This window comes from Corvus moneduloides, chromosome 5 (genome assembly GCF_009650955.1).
Source record: "Corvus moneduloides isolate bCorMon1 chromosome 5, bCorMon1.pri, whole genome shotgun sequence".
In the NCBI taxonomy this organism is placed as follows: Eukaryota; Metazoa; Chordata; class Aves; order Passeriformes; family Corvidae; genus Corvus; species Corvus moneduloides.
This window is the reverse complement of record NC_045480.1, coordinates 55,954,146-55,975,072: the sequence shown is the minus strand read 5'-3', so window position 1 is coordinate 55,975,072 and position 20,927 is coordinate 55,954,146. Positions and strand designations below refer to the sequence as shown.

Genomic DNA, 20,927 nt, shown 5'->3' with positions numbered 1-20,927 from the left:
AAACTTCCTAGTAGTTTCATGCTAATCCAGAAACACAAATCTAAAATTGCCATTGAAGTGTTGAGGACATTAAGTAACTGCCTGACAAAATAGCAGACAGAATTCAGTGTCAATAAATGCAAAGTAATACAATGGAGAATGGTGTTAAGTGTGTGTACATAATAAGGGGCTCAGGTGAAATGTTTCCCAGGAAAGAGAGGTTGAAATTATGGTGAGTTCAATGGAAACAACAGCCAAAACCTTTTTTTCACCTCTCTTCTCCCAGTGAAAGAAACGTTATAACATCTTTCTAAGAAGGCTGTAGATCCTGCTGCGTCTCAAGCTCCTTCCTCCAGTATCCTCCCTGTTATAAGAGTGCAGATCTGTGGTGTTGTAGCGCCTTTATGTCTAGGACAACTTTGCATTTTCCTGATTCAAAATGCTGAGCTCTTCAATTTAGTTGACTTCCACATCTATTTCCCCTAGTTTATCAAAATTTACCAGTCCAGATCTGGAAACAGAAAAGCGTAGATGTCAAAGTGGAACAGTCCATCTGGGCAATGGAAGTAATTAACCACGGGGAGAGATTGCCCAAAGGTGACAGTGAACCATACTTCACATCAAATTTTTTGAGCAAGATCGAACTCCTCTGCTCTGAGGTCAGTGTTGGTTCAGAAGCAGGACTTTGGGCTTGACACTGGCTGAACTCCTGTGCTCCACACTCCCCACCTCAGCTCTCCCGATGCCTCTTTCCTCACCATCATCCCTACTGTACATGCACTTCTCCCCAACAAAACACTGCTCAAAATGTCTTGCATTTACTAATTAGGATAGCAGTTACTAATTAAGTTTAAATTCCTATGTACCAATCAAATTTTATTTCCTAATTGTGCTACATTATCACTAATTAGAATAGCAGTTTTTACTTAATGGATTATATTTAAATTAAGATGTCTCCATCCAATGTTTTTTCCTACTTACATTTTAACTAATTGGTACTGCAATTATTAAGTTACGTTGAAATTGAAAATATATCAGGCTGGTAGGGAATCATATGATAGTTTGCTTTCGTCTGTATGATACTAGTAGGAATGATTAAGATACAGTCCAGTTAATTAGTTCTAGAATCAAAATAATTTCATAAGTGTTTGAATAAGAAGTGAGTGTACGCTAGTCCCTTGCCACAGCATTAAGGAGGAGCTTATTATGGGCTCAGTAAAAATCTAACATGGTTATGGGTATTAATCAGCTCAGATTCAGTCTGCAAATGTTTGGGCTCAGCTTCAGGAGGCTATTTAAACATATACCTATATTTAAGCATGTTTTTACTGTGTGTCCCACATTTCTGAATCCAAGTCTTTTGATTCCTACTTGTCAACACTCTACCCATTCAGTGATCCTGTGATTTAAAGTTGGAAAGGGCCACTGGAGGTCATCTGGTCCAAGCTCCCTCCTCAAGCAGCTTTCCCTAGAGCACTGTGCTCTGGATTGTGTCCAGATGGTTCTTGAATATCTCCAGTGAGGGAGACTCCAGAACCTCTCTGGGCAGCCTGCTCCCATGCTCTGCCCCCCACTCTTGTTCAGGTGAAACTTTCTGTGCATCAGTTTCTGCTCATTGCCTCTTGTCTTATTGCTTGGCACCACTGAGAAGAGTCTGGTTCCATCCTTTTGGTACGGTCCCTTCAGTTAATCATATACATTGATAAAGTCCCTCTCAGTCTTCCCTGATCCAGGCTAAACTGGCCCAGCTCCATCAGTCTTTTCTCCTGAGAGAGGTTTCCCAGTCTTCTCAATATCTTTCTCACTCTCCACTGGATTCACTCCAGGAGCTCCCTGTCTCTCTTGTCCTGAGGTGCCCAGCACTGGACACAGCACTCCAGGTGAGGCCTCACCAAGGCTGAGCAGGGTGGCAGGATCTCCTCCCTCAACCTGCTGGCAATGCTTTTCCCAATACACCCCAGGATACCATCGACCACCAGGGCCCTGCTGGCTCATGGACATCCTGTTGCCCACCAGGACCTCCAGGTCCTTCTCCACAGAGCTGCTCCCCAGCGGCTCAGGACCCAGCTTGTGCTGGTGTGTGGGGTTATTCTGCCCAAGGTGTAGGACCCTGCATTTGCCTTTGCTGAATTTTAGACAGTTCCTCTCTGCCCATCTCTCCATCCTATCAAGGTCCTTCTGAAGGGCTGCACAGCCCTCTTGGATATCAGCCACTCCTCCCAGCTTTGTGTTGTCAGTGAACTTGCTGAGGAGGCATCTGCCCCTTCATCCGAGTCATGGGTGAACAAGTTAAACAAAACTGGGCCCAGTATTGACCCCCGTAGGACACTACTAGTGATGGGCCTCCAAGTGGACCCTGTGCTCCTGATCACAACCCTGAGATTCAGGCAGCTCTCCATCCACCAGGTTTTTTGTGACAGCTACGAGAAAAAGGGCTTTGAAGTGTTACTGACCGTGCTGTACTCTATTCTGTAACACCATCCAAATAGATGTTGGTAACGCTGCACAAACACAAGACCATTGCCAAGTGCCGACAATTAACAAAGATGTAAACTGCAGCCTTAAATCACAGATACATGTCAAAATCCAGCACAGAGGCTTATTAGCAAGCTAGCTAGAGCACAGAGAGGGAATCATCACTGGCTAAAGTAGTTGTGATTCTTGCTCTCTGTTGATTGTGACCTTTCATTTCAGATTGCAACAAATGCCATGACCTGGGGGTTTTAGTGCCACAGACCTTCAGAGGAGCACAGTGTGAAAGTGAAGTGTGAAAGCTACAGGCCATGCTTGTCCTTCTCAGTGTCAGTGCCAGCTGACCCTTGCTGCTAACAACACCTCAGCTCACCAAGAGTGAGGGACTCTGTACTTGTGAGCAGTGCACATGGGGGTGAAGAGCTACAGCCTTGGAAAACTCCTGTATATTTTCCTTTCAGCAGCTTTGTGAACTTAAAGAACAACAGGGGGCTGCATTCTTATGGAAACTCTGCTTTTTGTTTTTTGTGATCCAACATGTTACTCTTGACTGCTTAAAAGCTACCAGGCTTTTTGTAACAGCATCATGACAGAAGCAAACATCTGGGAAAAGAAGTCTATAATGACTTACTACCAATTTCAGAGTGGCAATATTACTAAGAGCAGGTGAGGGTGGGTATAATGATTCAACTGATCTATAACAGGTTAACAACCTTCGTCGTAATAGGTAATGCTGAAGAGAAACCAGTTAGATAAAATAAATAAATAAATACATGTGGTAAAATTACTGTTAAATTAGAAGGAGAGGTTACTGGTGCTTCACAGGCAGGAGGTCCCATTAAAAAATGTCATTAAATGCAAAGTTTTGTGTCCCTGAGGTTTTAAAAATATTTGAGCAATATCAGCTCACCTCACTTCCCCACCCTAAGAGAAGGTCAATTTCAAAAAAGGCTCATATTCAGAATACCTTCCTCTTCCTCCCAACCTATGCTTTCCAGGCTTTACAGGAGCAGACTGGAACTCCAGAGAAATCCATTAAGATAAATCCAGTCCTTTCAAAAAACCTGCACCATTTAAGGATAAATGCAGAAGAAAAGATTTTAGAAAGTCAGATTGTCCTCATATTATAAAAGATGGAGTTTTGAAAGTCCTGTAACAGCCAATGTCATCACAAGCTCCTGGTGTATTGAAAAAGAACAGAAAATGTCAATGGAAAACTACTTAATAGAGGCAGAAGGATCAGTTTGAGAGGTAGGAGATGATAAGCCAAGCTAGCAATGTATGTTTGAGACTGATTGTGTCCTTCATTGTAATGCAGCTATAGACATGAAGGCAGATGCTGTATGATTGTTCTTTAACAGTGAACTATGAGGGGATTTTATCCATTTTCTTTCTAATTTACTCTGACTTTGTAAAACCGTGGTACTCCAAGCTCTGCTGCAGCATGCTAAGGACTCCTGTCTGTACAACGTGAACAAATGATGAAAGACCTGAGCTGTATTTTTCCATCTGTGTAACTTAAGGCAGAATGTGGAGTCTTTTCCCCAGCCAACTGGGATGGCTTTTAGAGTGCAGCTGATTTTGACTGAAATGGGGAACCCAGATGAGAGTCACGGCCAGGCAAATTTCTCAGAGTTGGGTCAGCTCCAAATGGAAACTACAAATCTGCCACTGGGTGAATACACAAGGGATGCAAGCAAGTTTTTGTGGGCTACTCATACTTAATATAGTATACACCCCATCCTCAAAATATCTGCATTTCCCCCCCTGTCTTAATAAGTAACAGAAACAGGGGGGCACCTTGGGTTAGATACACAACTGCTAAAATTGCGTGGAGATGTCTTGATTTGCTGCAGTGGCACCTACACTGTACCAAAGAAATGATTTCATGGTCTGCAATTCAATAATCACCTTTGATGCTTACAGGAGGTGCCCTCAGCCAAACCATATAGGAACTACTAGGAACACTTCTGATTGAGTTAGTTGCTGTGAGAATATGATGTCATGTCACATCATAACTTTTTTGAGCTATGTATTGCTTTTAGTGATGTTTCCACATATTTCTGTTTTCTTAAACTCATGGGGTTTAGCACACCAATTTTGGATGGAAAAAAAAGAAGCAGGTTCAGACCCTTGCCCTCTGAGTTGCAGTCATCCAAAGAGAGAAATTGCCCTGATTCAGCCTAAAGAATAGAAAGAGGACTTAGATGAATGTTGTAGCCATAAGGCTGAATGCAGGAAAAGCTTAAATTTTGTTTAGGATGAAGGTGAGGGAACCCAAAACTATGGGATTCCATTTTTTGCAAAAATTACCCAGTGGGGTTTGGTCATGCTCCACACTATGGCTCAAGACCTCCAGACCTACCATGAAATGTGCACAAGCTTCCTGTCTGGTCAGTTTTATATTCAAAGCATTATCTAAATCTAGTGTACAATAGTGCACAAACATTCTTATATAAGCATGGAAGGTACAACTGAGAATAAATGGTATGAAATCCGTAGGGAAGCATTACTGTTAGAGGCTCTCATGGCAAAATCTGAACTTCAGTGTACTATTTTTGTTCTCAGTAATTTAAAAGGTTTAAAAAAATTATACAAAGCACCATGTGTGTATGTATAACTATGATAACTGTGACAGCTAGTTAACAAAGCCGAGGAGCTGGTATTTGTTAAGATAGACAGACTGAGTTTACACCAAATTTTATTTAACTGTAATTCTGGTGAAGAAATACCTTCTGATCCTTCTATGAAATTCTTCCAGTACGCCCCTCACCCCACACAGATGGGAATTCATTTGCTAAAAGGACAGTTGGCAGCCAAGACCATCCTGAGCTTTGTGGGCTATGTCTCTTCAGGAGACATTATTATGGCAAACACTCCCTCTCTGCTAAGACATTTAAACAGTCTTCCCGGCAATGTTAAAAATGTAAGGTGTGCATGATTATGAAATATAACTCTACAATGAATTTCATATTTAAAAAGCAGCAGAATGTTTTCCAGCTGTGGCCAGTAAAGTGTCAGAGTATGATATTACCCTCAGCATTCATTTCTGAAGGCAAAACTATTCCTACTTCCCTCACTCCCTCTCTAAAGTGTTCTCCTCCATACCTCCATACCTGGTCTCTGTTGTTTGAGGCAAGTCTTCATTACCCATTAGCTTCTCAAACTGACTGAGAAATCCAGACCCAGAAAGGAGTCCAGCACTAGTGAAAATTCTCTCATTTCTTTCACAGAGACAATGTGTTTGTAGGTGTAATCCAGATAAAAATCTCCTGCAATCCAGATAAAAATCGCCAGGGCAGTTTTGCTGGAGATAAGAGAAGTATTCCTCCTCATATGAATGTAGCAAACACCTGCCAACTTTCTGACTGAGCAGAAGGTCATAAAGCAAGTATAACTCAGAAAAGCAGAGGCATATATAAGCATCAGAATGAGAGGTGAGAATTAAAAACAGCTTTTGTACATATGGGAGTGGAAAACAGCTGAATAAAACAAACTCAGCATAAATGCCAGCATGGTGTTCTGTCTAACAAAATGCAAACCCATATGTGGGGAGCAAAAGCAAATGGCTGCACTGATTTCCAGAGCTGGAAGAAAAGCCAACAGGAAAAGGAAAGGAAGGCGAGTTGGGAGTAGCACCTATGGGATGCTGCCAAGATCTCTGACACCGTGAAGTCTGTGAGAAGATGTGGGACAAGAACTCTTGTGCATTGTGATGTGTTTGCCTTCGGTGAATACTCAGAGTAACAGCAACGTAATTCTGTGGATTGAAATTCAACCAGTGACACAGCCTGGTCACAGATGGGTCAATACTTTTGCCATCATGGATAACAGATGTTCTGTCTGAAGGGGCCAGGAGCCATCTGCTTGTGTCCTGATCAACAAAGCTCCACAACTTCAGAGAACGAAGAACCTGGGAGCCCAAAATGTTGCCTCTCTTGTCCACTAAAAGTCTGACAAAACTTCCCCTGCCAAGAGCAATTTCTCTTGGCTGCTCAATCCACTACTTAGTTGTAGCTGCATTTCTGTAGATCGTGTTTATTCTTGATTTCTGCTGCTGAAGGCTTGTTCTTCCTCATACCTGGTTTATCTGTGTTATTTTGGACTCAGTTATATTGTATTCTCCATGGTTTCTCTTTGCCAAGAGTGTGTTTGCCTTGATCCTTGCTTGATAATCTTTGAAGGTTGACCACTGGACAACCTCAGGCCATCCTTATTGCTCAGATTTCTGGCCTCAGCTGCACCTTGGCCAAGTTATTGGATTCTCTTCTGGGTTAGAAGGTCCTCACTCAGCCACAATCTCTACATCTACCCTAGTGCTCCTTACCACACAACTCCAGAAGCAATATCAACTAAAATGGGTCAAAACAAGAGAGCAGGAAAAGAGGGGCACCTGCAGTAGTTAGAAATTAGATGAAAGGCCCCCAAGAGCCGGGAAGATTCATCCCATCTTCTTTCTAGCTGTCAGTTCTGGCAAGTAGTTTGTGTAACTAAGTCTCAGCAGCCAAAAAAAAAAAGAGCATCTTTTTTTGTGTCATCCTGTGCTTGTTAATGTAATACGTGTGCTTTGAGTGTTATGATTATTTATTATTAAACTAAGGGAAACGTTGCATGAGCCTGTCAGACTTTCAGGAATAGCTTGCACTCTTGCACATGCCTTTCCCTTATGCACAGTTTGGCACCTTTGAGTGCATTGTTTTTGTCTGTGCTTATTTTAAACTGAGAACCTTAAAGAAATGCAGTAACAGTCACAGGGGAAAAGGGAAACCAGTTATTTATAGTTTCAAGCAGTTAAGCTTTCAGGATGGTTATGAGCATGTTTAGTGGCAAGCAGTGCCCTAATTCTGTAAGCTCTTAAGGATGTCCTGCATTTGACACATTAGACAAGGGCTGCTCTTGGCCCAGTCCACCCCATGGAACCAGGGTTGTCTTTGAAAGGACACTCGTGCTCAGAATAGATGTGTGAGCTATTAGCCTGGGCTCAGCTCAGGCATCACTGGATGTACCTTGAGATCCTCCATGACCCATCTGGGTGCCTCAGCACAGCTGGCAACCTCATGTGGTGTTGGGACAGTGACCCCGTGGGGAGGAAAGCACCTTCTACTCCATCTGGATAGACAAGATGGTCTGCAGAGTGCAGAAGGACTTGCCCAAAGGTGTCTGTGTGGGGACGTTTGCAGATATGAGACTTATCTGAGAGGGTACAGGGCTACACGATGCTGCCAAAAGGCAAAATGTTCCAGGTAACTTGTGAGCTTTAAAAAGAAGATATTTGTCATGTAGAAGAATCTATGAAGATTTTGTAGCAAGTGCTCATTAATTCTGTCAGGTTAGTTAGGTTCTAGCCATCAGGGATTTTCCTATTTTTTCTGTGCTCTTTCCCCTTTCAGCACAAATTTGTCTTTTTTTTTTTTCTTTCATGAAAAGTGTTTTTCTAGGATGCTCTATACATGTGCACTGAAGGGGAGCTGGTGTTCAACTGATCCTGTTAGCACTATGAAGAAATCCTGATCCGGACAGATGCTTTGATGTGTTAAACTAAATCCCAGCAGGTACAGGTACCAAGAGGCGCCTCGCAAAAACACAATGAACAGATCATCCTAATTGGCCATATTTTTTTTTTTTATTGTAATACATCAATATTTGATTAGCAATAAATATTTCCTCTGATCTCACTCTTGCTTCATAAAACTGAAAAAAAAGGTAGGTTGGAATCTGTCAAAGTTCACTGGTCTAGTCTCACTCTCTTTTTGGACTCAAGGATAAAAGCCCTGTAGCACCAGTGGGAGGTAAGTTCTGCCAACAGTAAACACTTTTTTTACAGTCTATTGCATGTAGATACCAGAAAAATGTAGGACTTGGAGTTGTGTTTTACCAGAGGGTATCAGTGTTGGCTTAATTTCACAGTGACAAGAAAGTTGATAAAATACTGAGAGAAATACCAAATCAGCTTTTGAAAGCACTTTTAACAGGAAAGTAGAGTGAAAGTTGGTTTTGCCTTTTAACACTAATTAACTCTACATTTGTCACACATTATGCTAAGACCTACAGATGTTCATCACTACATGAGGCAGCTGTAGCAAAGTTTCATACTTGCCATGTGAACATATAATGGGCCTGTGAACTGTTCCACAATGGTCTCATCTCTAAGATGAGGTGAGTTCTTCCAGAACTGTAGGTTTAAACGAGCAGATCCCAGGCACACCCTAGGGCTTTTATTTTCAGCTTTTAGGCTTTCAGCTTTTTCAGCTTTTAGATCTACAACTGTGACACTTTAAAAGAGAAAACTAAATGAACAGAGTTTATAAAAACATTTCTGCCCTGTATAGGATGTCATTGCAGAGGGTTTCCTTTCTGACCAGCAGCTTTTTGTTGCCTCCTGGTTGCAAAAAGAACCACAGAGTTCTTTCCTGTGTCTTCAAATGTTTTTTTTTTTCGTTCTGTTGCTTCAGTGTCTTCTGGACTCCTCCTGCCACCCAGGACTCAGACTGCCAATACCTCTTTGCCCTGTGGTAGCAACCCCTCACTGATCATGCGCAGTCCTTTTCAGAGGGAAGGAGAGGCTCAGAGAACAGCAATTGCATCTCAGCAAAAGCACGTGCCCTTCTCTGCTTCCCCATAAAATACTTTGGAAGATTGAAGGTAAAGAAAATTATTTGAACCCATGTTATCCACTGCAGACATACTCATGGTGAGCAACAGATTTAATTGCCTTAGCTGCTGTTTGTTTGTCCATCAGTTATCTAGGAGAGATTATGTCTGCTCAAGAATAATAGTTGTCATATATATGTAACAGTATTTCAGTCTAACTTCTGCCTTATAATTAATGGTTCAAATATCCAATCCACAGCCAGTTGTCTTGTGGTTTGTGATAAGCGGTATGTTGCCTGTTTTCTTCCCTCTTGACAGATGCAATTTTTTGAGTTAAGGACATAAATAAATCCCACGTAATCACAAGGATTCAGCCACAAATATGCGTCTCTGCAAAAATCTTCACAGAATTTTCATTTTTTCTTATGTCCTGCAGAACAACTTTTGTGTTAATAAATGCTGGACACAAGAGTTCTGGAAGCAAATTCAGATTTATTCCAGAAAATTTTAGCCCATTCTTGCTTTTTTTTTTTTTTTTTGGTTTCTCTCTCTCCCTGTCAAGTCCCAGCTTTTAAAATAATTAAAAGTTTCTGCCTTAGCATGGCTTCCATTGACACCACATCTGCTTGAGCATGGTAGGAAGCAGTTTCAAGCCAATTAAGAGGAGATTGGTGCATTGTACATCTCCCTTCTCTCTCAGTGAACTTTGGACCAAGAGGGCACTGTATTGATGAATTTCATTTCTTCCTAATCTGCTTGTACTCTGCTTGATAGCTTGGAGCTTTGCTCTCTTCTGTTTCAGTACAATGACCCTGCTCTTGAGAAAGCTGTGGGTTCAAGACAAAGATTTCAAGTTATTACAAGATGTTGAGCACAGAGATCTCTCCTTGGCTGTCTGCAAGATGTTGCCTGGAAGCTGAGAAGGGCTCTCACCCCAGAGAAGGAGAAGTCATAAGGCATTATTTCACAGCTTTTGAGGCAGTAACAAAGAAAGAGTTTCACTCAGCACTACATAGCTAAGTAGACAAAGCTCTTTAGGTGAATATGTGAAAGAAACAAGGTAAGTGCTCCTAGGGGCTGTTTTAGTGAAAGACACAAGTTCTGTGTGGCTTTTAAGAGCTAGTCTTAAGGCAGGTGCTCACATGCTCTCAGGCAAGTCAGAGGTCCCCTTACGAGTAACTCACACGTATGACAACTAAAGGATGTTTCTATAGGATTCTGTTTCTGGGATGGTGCCATAGGTATTTTTGCAGAGATCTCAAGATGCAGTTTTGCCAGCCTTTCTGCCCATTGTGTAATGGCTTGTCTTGAGCAAAGTCTGGTGAACAGGGCCAAGGGTGCAGTGTGTAGGATCCACGCTCCAGCCTGCTCGCTATTATGCTAACCAGACAAAATTTGGGTTTGCTTTTTGGCCTTGAGCACTGGTCAACAAAGAGCGTTGGCCTGAAATAGCTGTTCCTTGAATAATCAGGAAACGTTTTTTTACTCATTTTTGCCAATACTTGAATGTTAGATGTTAATTGAGATACACAACAGCAGAACAGGGCCACAGACCACTTCTTGTGGGCAGAGGATGATGCTGAGAGGAAGGCAGTTTACATATCCTTCAGGAGAAAAGCAGAGCAACAAAAAAATTATCTTCTTATACATAGCTACAAGGAAATACCTGACACCTACATCTTAATATTGGAAAAGTCCTTTGCTGTTCAGAGACCATACGTTCAGGATCTAAGTGACAGGTGGAAGTAACATTCTGAGACTAGTACACCATGAATTTCCATTTCCTTAGGAATTTAATATTTATAAAGTGGCTTAGCTTTGAATTGCTATGACAGTATCACAGCATTAAAAGACTTGTCTGTCCTGATAATATAAATGTAACTGCTTTCCCCAAGAGCATTTTTGACTAGTCCCTGTTCCAGACTATTTTATTTTTTCTTCAGTTATGAGACTTTCCACACATACAGAATGTGTCTTTGTGGCATGGAAAGAAAGTAAGCATGACCTTTATTAAAAAAAAAAAAATATTCACTGCTTCTGCAACAAAGACTAAGTTTAGATGAAGAGAGAGACTTGTATTTACACAATATCTGGAAGACAAATACTGACAAAATCTTTTTATCACCAGTACACCACCCCAAGTTAATTGGAAAGACAGAATGACATCACAAAATCTAATCAAAGGGATTTAGAGATGTCAGTCTGAGTTTCTAAATTTACAGTGAATTTGGCACTTAATTTTTTTACCTAGTCTTTCGGACTTTCAAGATAATAGAAAAGAAATAATGGAATAGATAGGATAATTTAGGAAGAGATTGTGTTTGAAACCACATTATCAAATGAATCACCCTCTGTGGGAGAAAACAATAGAGTGGGACCTTGACTTTACTGGTTGGATAAAGATAAGTATTCAGAAAGAGACAACTAAAGCTTAGGAAGATAATAGCTTGTCCATTGGGGCAATGTTGCCAATTAATGTAAATAGCAGCATATAGATCGCCCCAATACTGCCATTGGGCAAGCTGGGAATATTGTTAACACCTGTGTGCCCATCTGTTATTAAGGAATTGGAGGGGAAAAGAAATAAGAAAAGAGAGCACAAGAAAGATTGGATCAGCTTCTCATTGGAGATGCAAGGGTTTCCTGTTACTTAATTAAGCAGCATTTTGTCAGGTTCAAAACAGAGCAAGAGTGTCTGCATTTATTCTGTGACTCCTTCACAAATACACCACATTTTGAAACCCAAGATCAGAAGAGATATTTTTCCAAGAGGAAAGCATCATTTATGCTCCTTACAACACATGGCTTGAATAGTTTGTTAATGTTACTACTTCTTCCTTGTAACTCCGTTAGGGTTTTGAATGATGAAGACAATGGTCCATTCCTCACCAGGACAACCCCAGAGAAGAAAAAAAATGGATAATATCCTGGAGGCTGTGATTTGTGGAAAACTTACCATTATCTTAACTCAGCTTATCTGTTTGAAACTAGAGGAAAAAGAACTTCCATAATATTGTTCATTCTAGGCAAAGGGAGATTGTGCCCAGAGCTAGTTATTAGGACTGATTATAAAAGTATTTTGGGTTTTTTCAGTAAGATTATTTTTTTACCCTGTGGAAAACTGTGTATTAGAATGTTCTAGTGGGAAACAGAAGTACTGTCGCTTAAATCCACAAAGATATTAACTTATACATACTTCTCTTTTACCTTATGGAAACTGTGATTCTGGGTTAAACAGGGAAGATCAGATACACAAATTACCTGGCTTGATCTGTGTAGCCACTCTTGACTCCTGAACAGGGAGGGAGATCAGTGGCATCATGACCATGGTGCATCATGAAAACTAGCTCAGAGCTTTTTTTGCAGAAAAGAATGACAACCCACAGCGTTTGAGCTATGGGGTGTTAAAAAACCATACAAAAATCCTTGCCAACTGCACACGTTTTCTGGTTTGATTAAAACAGCTAGTTTTCACTGACTGGTTTCTCCATGGGAAAAAATAAAGGGGGAACTAGGTGCTGTTTGTGATCAATAATGCCTAGTTCAGTTCCTCAGGAGATATACACGGGTGTTTTTGCATTTACTATTATCTGATCCAAGTAGAAATACCAGGAAAGGACTAACAGAACACACCTTGTATCAATATACTAGCAGCTGCAGCAGCATTGCAAATAGAGGGGAGAATTTTAGAGTGCTGCCAATAAAGTCTTTTCATCTCAAGTCTGAGCTTACAGAACCTTCTGACTTGTACAACAATCTTTTCAAAAGGCAACTCTGAAATAAGACTCACGATTAATGTATTCAGGACGAATTTGTGTGACTCCTGCTTTCAGTCCACTCCCAAAATCAAGGTTAGCAACTGAAAAGGATTCCAGCTAAGAAATTTTAAGCAGTCTCAATAGTTTGATTTAAAAAAAAAAAATAGAAAGGAAGTAGAGATATAACAGCATGAATTCCAGGTAACAAAGGTCAGTGCATTGGCCTGACTGACAGACTGATGGTGGGAGATGCTCCTGCCCTGCATGTGTCCATGAGCAGTTGGAGGCTCTGACTGCAAGTGAGGATTTTACAGAGGTGGCAGTGAATGTGTGTTTGTAAAGTTCCATGGCCTCAGGTTTCCACCACATGATCTAGTTAGTGATGGCCACATTTGTCCAACCACCAGCAAAAGGCAGAGTTTGCCAAAACAGCACTAGGCAGCTCTTATTGATGCATGTCCTTCTAACTAAGACTTACAAAGAAATGAATTTTGCAGGGTGTTGGCCACAAGCTTGGGAAGATTGAGCTTGTCCCCTCACACCACTGATGTGAGTGTACCAATCAACACCATGGCTAATTGGCTCCTCAGCCCCCTGCCTCACCTTCCTGGCAGGTAAGGCTCTCCTCCATCCTCTTGCTATTACCCTGTTCTGAATTTCACTTCTGGTCCCTGGTTTGTGAACAAGGATTGCATCATTGCATCATAACTGCAGTTAATTAGGAATGAAAACTCACCCAAATCAATTACAACAAATCAAATTACTCTTAGGACAAAAATGCAGCAATGACTATTGCAGTGAAATATATGAAAAGCTGTCTTGATGGTTCAGTATTTATAGTGGCCAGCAGCCACTGTAAATTCCCCAGCATAACAGGAAACAAACAGCATGTGTGAAATGATCTCATCTCGTCAGGGTGCTGATTTTACGAGCACTTCTGTTGGTGCTTATCTTCAGATACGTGGATAGATCTACATGGGATCTGAATATAACAGGCTTTGGTTCCAGAGACAGCAGGAAGAGAAGAGCCCTAAGTAAAGGCAAAGGGAAAAGGAGGAAAAAAATAGGAAGGTAAAGGAAGGAGGAAACTGTCTGGGGAAAAAAAAAAGGAGTTAAGGGGCAAAAAGATCCCTTTTCTTGGTGGGCTTTGTTTAGGTTTTGCTTCATTTTTCTTTCCCCTTGTGAGTGAGACGTATTGTTGCATACCAGCAACATTTTTGCAAGCAAACTGCATTCTCACACATGTGGTTTGAGAGTGAGAGAGGTCCCAGCAAGGCTTGTGACGTGAGAGGAAAGGGCAAGCCCAAGCTTGAGACAGAAATGAACGTTTTGAAGAACCAAGATTTTTATGGGGGCTGCACAGCGGAGAGGTGATAGAGAAGATGGGAATGCACCACTACTTTGAGCCATAGCCACAGGCACAAACAATAAGCTACAGGATGTAGTGTAAGGCTTTAGAGTTAGGTCTCTGCTCAAAGCAATGCATGGTATAAGGTCTGGGTGGTAGAGATGCCCACTGCTCAGGTCCCTTGTAGGATTTCATTCACATAGAAGTACAACCACCAGAAGGTAAATCAAAAGAAAAGATTTAACATACTTTACAGACCTTTGAGGGTGAAAAATTCCAGCAATGAACCATTTTCAAGTTCACTGGATTGCGGACTTCCCGAGGAAGAAGAGGCAAAGAAAGATAAAGGAGAGATGAGCAAGGGTCCCTTCAAGAGACAGGGATGTTTGGGCAAAGATGGGACTACAGCAACAAAAGAAAGCAAGCAGACTCTTGCAGAGGGACTGGGGTGGTACCGGGATGCCAGGGATGGTTGTGGGGTGCTGGTTCAGAGACATTGGGATTTATACCTGCAGATATGATACCTGGATGAGAAATGGTTGTGTTACCAGAGGGAATTTCTGCAGCTTTTTTCCAGGAGTGTGTTCTCAGCAGCACTGAAATATGGCTAGAGTGGAGCAGACGACAGCCAGCATAAATCAACAGAGGGCAGCTAATTAGCAACAGTGAGGGACACAGCCCAGTATTTCAGCTCTTGTAAGGTGCTGTGCTCATTCTAGTGAGGGGGTTGAGTGACGGTAATGAATTGACAGTATTTTAAAAGTTTCCTTGTTTTTCTTTGTATGTCTGCTGGGATGGGCAGGTCTGACCCCTCTGACAGGTTCTCTGAAAAATAAATGGGTTTGGAGGGCTCTGCCTATGTTGGGGGAAAATAAACTTTCCCTAATGAGAGAGACCACGAAAAAGACCTTTTTTTTTTTTTTTTTTTTTTTTTAAACTGCGTGTTGAGGATATGAGGCTGCTATGACATTGCTTTCTATGTCTGACTCCCTCCTGTCCTTCCCCAAGAACACATTTCCAAACTGGTCAGACTCAGATACACGTAAGTGAGGTGGCAGATGTGTTAGGATAGTGGTTTCATGGGACCTGGGGCCCAAGCAGGGGCAGGAGACCAGTGCTGAGCTTTCGTTGGAGCATGTGCTTTGCTAGATACCAAAGATTCAAGTCATAAGGTAAAGACCTGCTGTCTCTGCTTCCCAGACAGGAGCAGAGAAAGTTCCACTTTTCTTAGGGAAAAAAGTTAGGATTATAATGAGGATGCTGGAAAAGGTGTGGGTTGTCTTCTCCAGAGTTTCTGTGGCTGAGGGAGGGTGAGAAAGGATGCATGACTTTCCTTGAACAGTAATGCCTAGCAGCCTCAGATAAAGCTCTTATTTAATTTTCTGTTTATACATCAGATGGCTGCAGCTTTCTTAAGATTTTGAGCATCCTTTAAAGAGATGTGTTTATTGGGGGCAGGTTGTTTTACAAGGTTGGTGCTTTGTTTGGGTTTTTTTTGTGAGATAGGAAGGAGCAGTGTCCAGAGGATGAGAGATGCTGGGGATTTTATAGAGCAATTGGACTGAATGCCAGCAATGCTCACAAGTTCAGCTCCTAAATGAACATAAATGTTTGCAGAAGAACTTCAGACTAATAAACACAAAGTGCTTGTTTGTTTCTTTTTTTATAAACAAAGAACACTAAAGGAAAATTAACATGATTGGAGAAAATAAGGAGATGAACTTGAACAGCTTGCTGCGGTAAATGGATTTTGTCAGCTTTAATGTATGTGCCAGTGACACTTCAGGTATAAATGAGGACTTGAGAAGCTCTTAAACCTGAAGATGGAAGCTGATGAAACGGGATATTCTTCCTGTATTTAAATTAGGCTTAGCAACTACTAGATGATCACTTAAACCCTATCTGATCCATCATTTCCACGTCTTAATAGTCCTTAATTTCTCCAGCTATTTTGAAGGAATTGATTGCTATTGTCCTGTTAAGCACCTTCACTAAATTATTTTTTGGGTTAGCGTTGTTAACTTTGGATAAAGGTAAAAATCAAGATCTCTGTGTGAAGATAAAAGGTGACCATGTTTTGCAAACAACAAATAAATGGAGAAAAACCTCACATGCAGTGTAAACATTTCAAAGTAATTTGATAATAACTCTTTTTGCTAAAACAAGCAAACAAGCTCTCAAGTATTGTATTACATGCATGTTGCTGCTATGTGATATCTTTATGGAGAACAGATGATTTTCCAGGCCTGCTCTGTTAAATTTAGCTCACTTTGGGTTTCACTGATTGTGAGACCTTTTATTTTTCACAGATATTTTCTTTGCATTCATAACACTATTCATGTGTCTGAGGAGAGGCAGGAAGGGGGTAAATATCTGCTGCAACCTAAATGACAGCACGGTTTGTTGGTACAGAATAAAAGCCTGAAGTTTTTCAGCATGCAGTGAATAGATCAATGTGTACTTAGAAGCAGAAAGAGCCTCCCTGATTATCCAGGCTCATCCCTGCAGGTTGTAAGTTGAGTGATTCAGCTACCTGTCCTGGTTGAACTTATTTTTCCCCTCCTGCAATTAAGCCAGGACGGGACTGTTTGAAAGCACGACACCTTTTTCCACTGCTTTGTGGGGACAAATGCCTGTTGGCTGACTGAGAGTGTGTTTGGGTCAGCTCCTGGGGCTGCAGGTGCTGCACACAGAGCTCCCAGTCTGCCCTGTTTAGTGCCTCTCCCACCTGGACATCACTGTACCTTCTGCCCTGCTTCAGCCAAGAGCAATATGGGTGGCTACTCAAAGTGTGCAGTATTGGCCCAGTGGGAAGAAGGAGGGTAGGTGAAGGGTCTTAACTTCTCCAGACATCAGAGCTGCTGCCACAAACTGATGTGCAAATAGGTCCAGGTGCCACGGCCATGCTCACCCTTCTTTTGAGGCAAACAACAGTGCACACCCAACACAAAGGAATTTTTCATATAAGTGTACACAAATCTGCCAGCCAATGGGACAAAGGGAACCTTTCCCTCTCAAATCCTTACCTAGGAGCAGTATCTGTGTAAAGCACTGGTCTACTGTCTCCAGAGAATCATGCCTCTTGCTCAGCTAAATAAAATGCAGGAGTAATTCCTAGTGCAGTGCTTGGGCCATTGCTCAGATTTGAAGCACTTTTTACTAGGCCCTTTAATCTGGATTTAGAAAGAACAGACTCCTTGGCTTTGAATGCCCATGTCTTAGGAGAGAGAATTGCTTCCTCCCCACCCACTAGCTTTCTGATCCCTGAATATCACTGTCTTCCAGGAGAACTGGTTGAAATTTTAGTCACTGAAAATAAAGGATAGGATGGCTCTGCTGCTGTGGGTTGCCCAATTTATGCTTCATGCTCCCTAGGGAAGTGGCAGAAGGTGTCCATTGCCTGTATGACAGAGAGCTGGGAAAGCTGAGATGCTCTTAGCCCTGAAACATCCAAATTAGGAGCCAAAGATAACTCAGGATTTTCACCTTGCACTCTCTGTACATGCTCTCCCAATGCTGTAGAGAGCTTAAAACTGGGCATGATGAACTAGGTTTATGGAGAGTCGAGCTTTAATTCTGAGCCCACCACAGGGCACACGAACCACCTTCTTTGCTCTGTAGCCATTTCTAATTATCAGAGCCATTCACTCCTCTTAAGCTACTTATTAAAATTATTAGCTTAGAGCTCTTCTGTTACACGTCGGTCCTAGAAGAAGTCTTTTATTTGCAGTTGCTTAACATTAACAAACTAATTACCTGTCCCTGCTCTCTGCAATGATAATCTAACAGCGAGGATGGCATTTGCCATAAACTACTTCTGTGCTGGTTGCTTTCAGTAAGACTTCCATCAGATTAAAAGATGAAATGAGGTTTTGCTCTGTCAGCAGGAGGAGTTAAAAGAAACTGGCTTGTAAACAATGAACAGTTATGCTGGGAATTAACTTCCAAGGAGAGGACAAACTCCTTCAGAATATAACCAGGCGGAAATTAACGTTAGGCAAATGGATACGATTTCTCACAATCATTTCCAAGTCAATCAGAATGCTTAATTTCCCTCGTCCATTTTGCAGTTAAGTTTGTACTTCTCTTCCAGCAAAATTCTAACATGTCAAGTCCCTGCTCAGTATAAGCACATGGATTTTATGGCCTTCACAGTATTGCTGTTGCTTTTTTTTTTTTTCTGTTTTAAGAGTAGAGGAAAAAGGAAAATTGTGAAGAAGGAGGCTAATTAGAGAAAATGGACTTAATTTGGAAGCCACAGGTACCTCTTTTATAAGCTTTTGTTGAGTTTGTGCCCACAGTAAATTTATACAAGCTTTGGAGAGACGGTAAATCTCTGTTTGCTATGGCCTGCTTTAAATGGGGAGCTTTCAGCACTACTTTGCTCATAGCTAAGGGCACAGATGAGGTAATAAAACCAACAAGTCCTGGGAAATACCCACTCAGCTGTGAGAAACATTTCCTTGAATCCCTTGTTTTTTTGGATCCATATAAAATAGCTTTTATTGTTTCAATAAGATGCATGGTAGCTACATCACTGTAGGTTTAAGGAGGGCTGTTGTGAGGTTTGATTCCTCAGCTCTCTGCTGCCTTCTGTCTTGCCAGTCAGGCATCTCAGGCCTCTTTTGAAAAGAATGTCATTCGTTATCACAATTTCATCTTGCAGGTCCTGGCCAGCCTAATTGTGGAAGGTTTCATTGCAAGAATTGAATGCTGATCGAACTGAACCGCCCCAGCTGAATGAAGCGTGACCTGTGTACACCTCTCAATTGAACAGGAGTCACTTAGGTGAATTACTATTAAAACAGTAAAAATCAAAGCAATGCAATCACATTTACAAACTGTAGCTGTGTTTGATGGAGGTATCGAATTAGACAACCAGAATGTAATGTTGTGACTTGCACAGCGCTGAGGCTGAGCAGGCGCAAACCCCAACAGGCCCACTCTTCAACAGGGCCAATTCACATTGAATGTGATGAGTGTGTGAGTTCCTCTGTGGCACAAGCTCACCAAAGAGGGCTGCCAGGGGCAGGTGAAATTGTGATGTCCTGCTACTGCTTGCTAGCAACAGCATGTGTGCTTTTACCCCAGTTAGGGACAGGAATAATCTGTCATGATCTGAAACTTCAAACCAAGGCTACACCTTTGTCACCCACCCTGTCCAAACGACACAGCAAGCACTCGATCTGGAGAGGTGAGAAATACCCCTCGCTTGCAGGAGCTGCAGCTGGATGGTGAATGGCCGAGCATGTTTCTGCCTAGACCTCATTGCTTAGGAAAAAGGCGTGCTTAATACTCTTAGCTGACACCAGTCCGCAGCCTAGCAGGTCTGGAATTAACATTTTGAGAGCCTCAGGTCTCTGGTGTCACCCTAATGACTAACACATTAGCAGCTCTGAAAATCCATGTGCAAAGGAATTACCTGCCTAAAGAATATGGTGAAAATCTAGGGACATGTGTCTTGTGATAGTATCCAAGAACTGAGACACAATTAGTGAATGTTCAGTGTCTTGTCATCTCCATACCAGCACTGTAAATGTGTGGAGTAAATTAGACCTGCTGGATAAAAATGCACGGTTTGATTGAAAAGGGTAAGAGGTCTCTGTGTGGTTTGTGTTAAATTTTTTATGCCTCTTTGTTGGGGTTTGTCCCCCCGCCATGTAGCCCTGGGGGGGAGGCACGGTGTTTCCCTGGCCCCTGGTCATCCTCGTTCCCCATTGGCTGTTTTGTGTTCCGCTGCGAGGGCAAGGACCCTCGGGTCCTGTGATTGCAACAGTTCCTCGGCAGATCCCGGCCATGCGGCTGGAGAAATAAACCTCTCTCAAATATCTATCAAGAATCGGTCCATATATATTTCTTTTCCACGGACCTTGTTGTCTGATACATCGTGTTACAGAATCCTCACTGTAACAAATGGTGGAGAATTGCTGGCAAGACACCGATCCCTAAGGACAGAAAATTCGTAAGTAAAAACCACTGTAGGTCTCTCCTCACCTTGGTTTGGATATTCTCTCTGGACTATGGAAGAATCATGGGAAATGGGGCTCTCTGAACAACAGAAAGAAATGTGTCTAGAAGTTAAAGAAATCCTTGAACAACAAAACAAGAAAACATTTGCTCCGGGAGATCTAGAACATTTTTTTAACTGGCTTTTCAAAAATTTCTTCTATATTTCTCGAGACTTACTTTTTGATATTGATCCTCCTGGAACTATTCACGGGTGGTTTTGGTCCGAGATCTTGAGTGAGATGAGCGATCAAACAGAACACGCATTAGTGATTGAACCCCTCCGTGGATCCATGGTAATCGGTGAAGCTATTCAGGAGCATTTGTATGGTCCCATTACCCCTAGAGCAGAGGATGGCCATAATCCCATGGCCGAGCCCGCGCGGCCGCCATCCCGGGAGCACATGACTGCAGCCGTGCCGGCGGAGGTGCCTGCGCTGGATGCGCCCGGCCCCCTCGGGAGCCTGCGCCTTATCGCGGACCCCATCCCTGTCTCGGGGTCCCCGGCCGCGCGACGGCGAGTGAGGGAGCGATGCCGCGGGTGCCGTGGGCCACGAGCAGCCAGGAACCGGAGGTCAGCGTGGCAGGCCGCTCTGAGCACACGGCTCGGAGAGCCCTGCGGAGGGAGAAGCGGCGGTTTCCACAGCGACACGAGAAGCCGCGCAGCGCCGAGCCAGAACGGGGCCGCTCTCAAAGCAGCGTGGAGTTGGCCGAGCGGAACCGCTCACAGGGCACGGAGCCAGCGGCGATGGCAACGCGGGGCCGCGCAGAGC

The 20,927-nt window shown here is 42.5% G+C and overlaps 1 long non-coding RNA gene across 1 annotated transcript; it reads left to right on the top strand.

The window, feature by feature from the left end:
* Positions 1 to 1,741: 1,741 nt before the first annotated feature.
* Positions 1,742 to 19,958, top strand: LOC116444230. The gene is made up of 3 exons (XR_004240248.1): positions 1,742 to 1,754; positions 14,872 to 14,874; positions 19,813 to 19,958. It is a non-coding gene; the product is annotated as an uncharacterized LOC116444230 (long non-coding RNA).
* Positions 19,959 to 20,927: the final 969 nt, after the last annotated feature.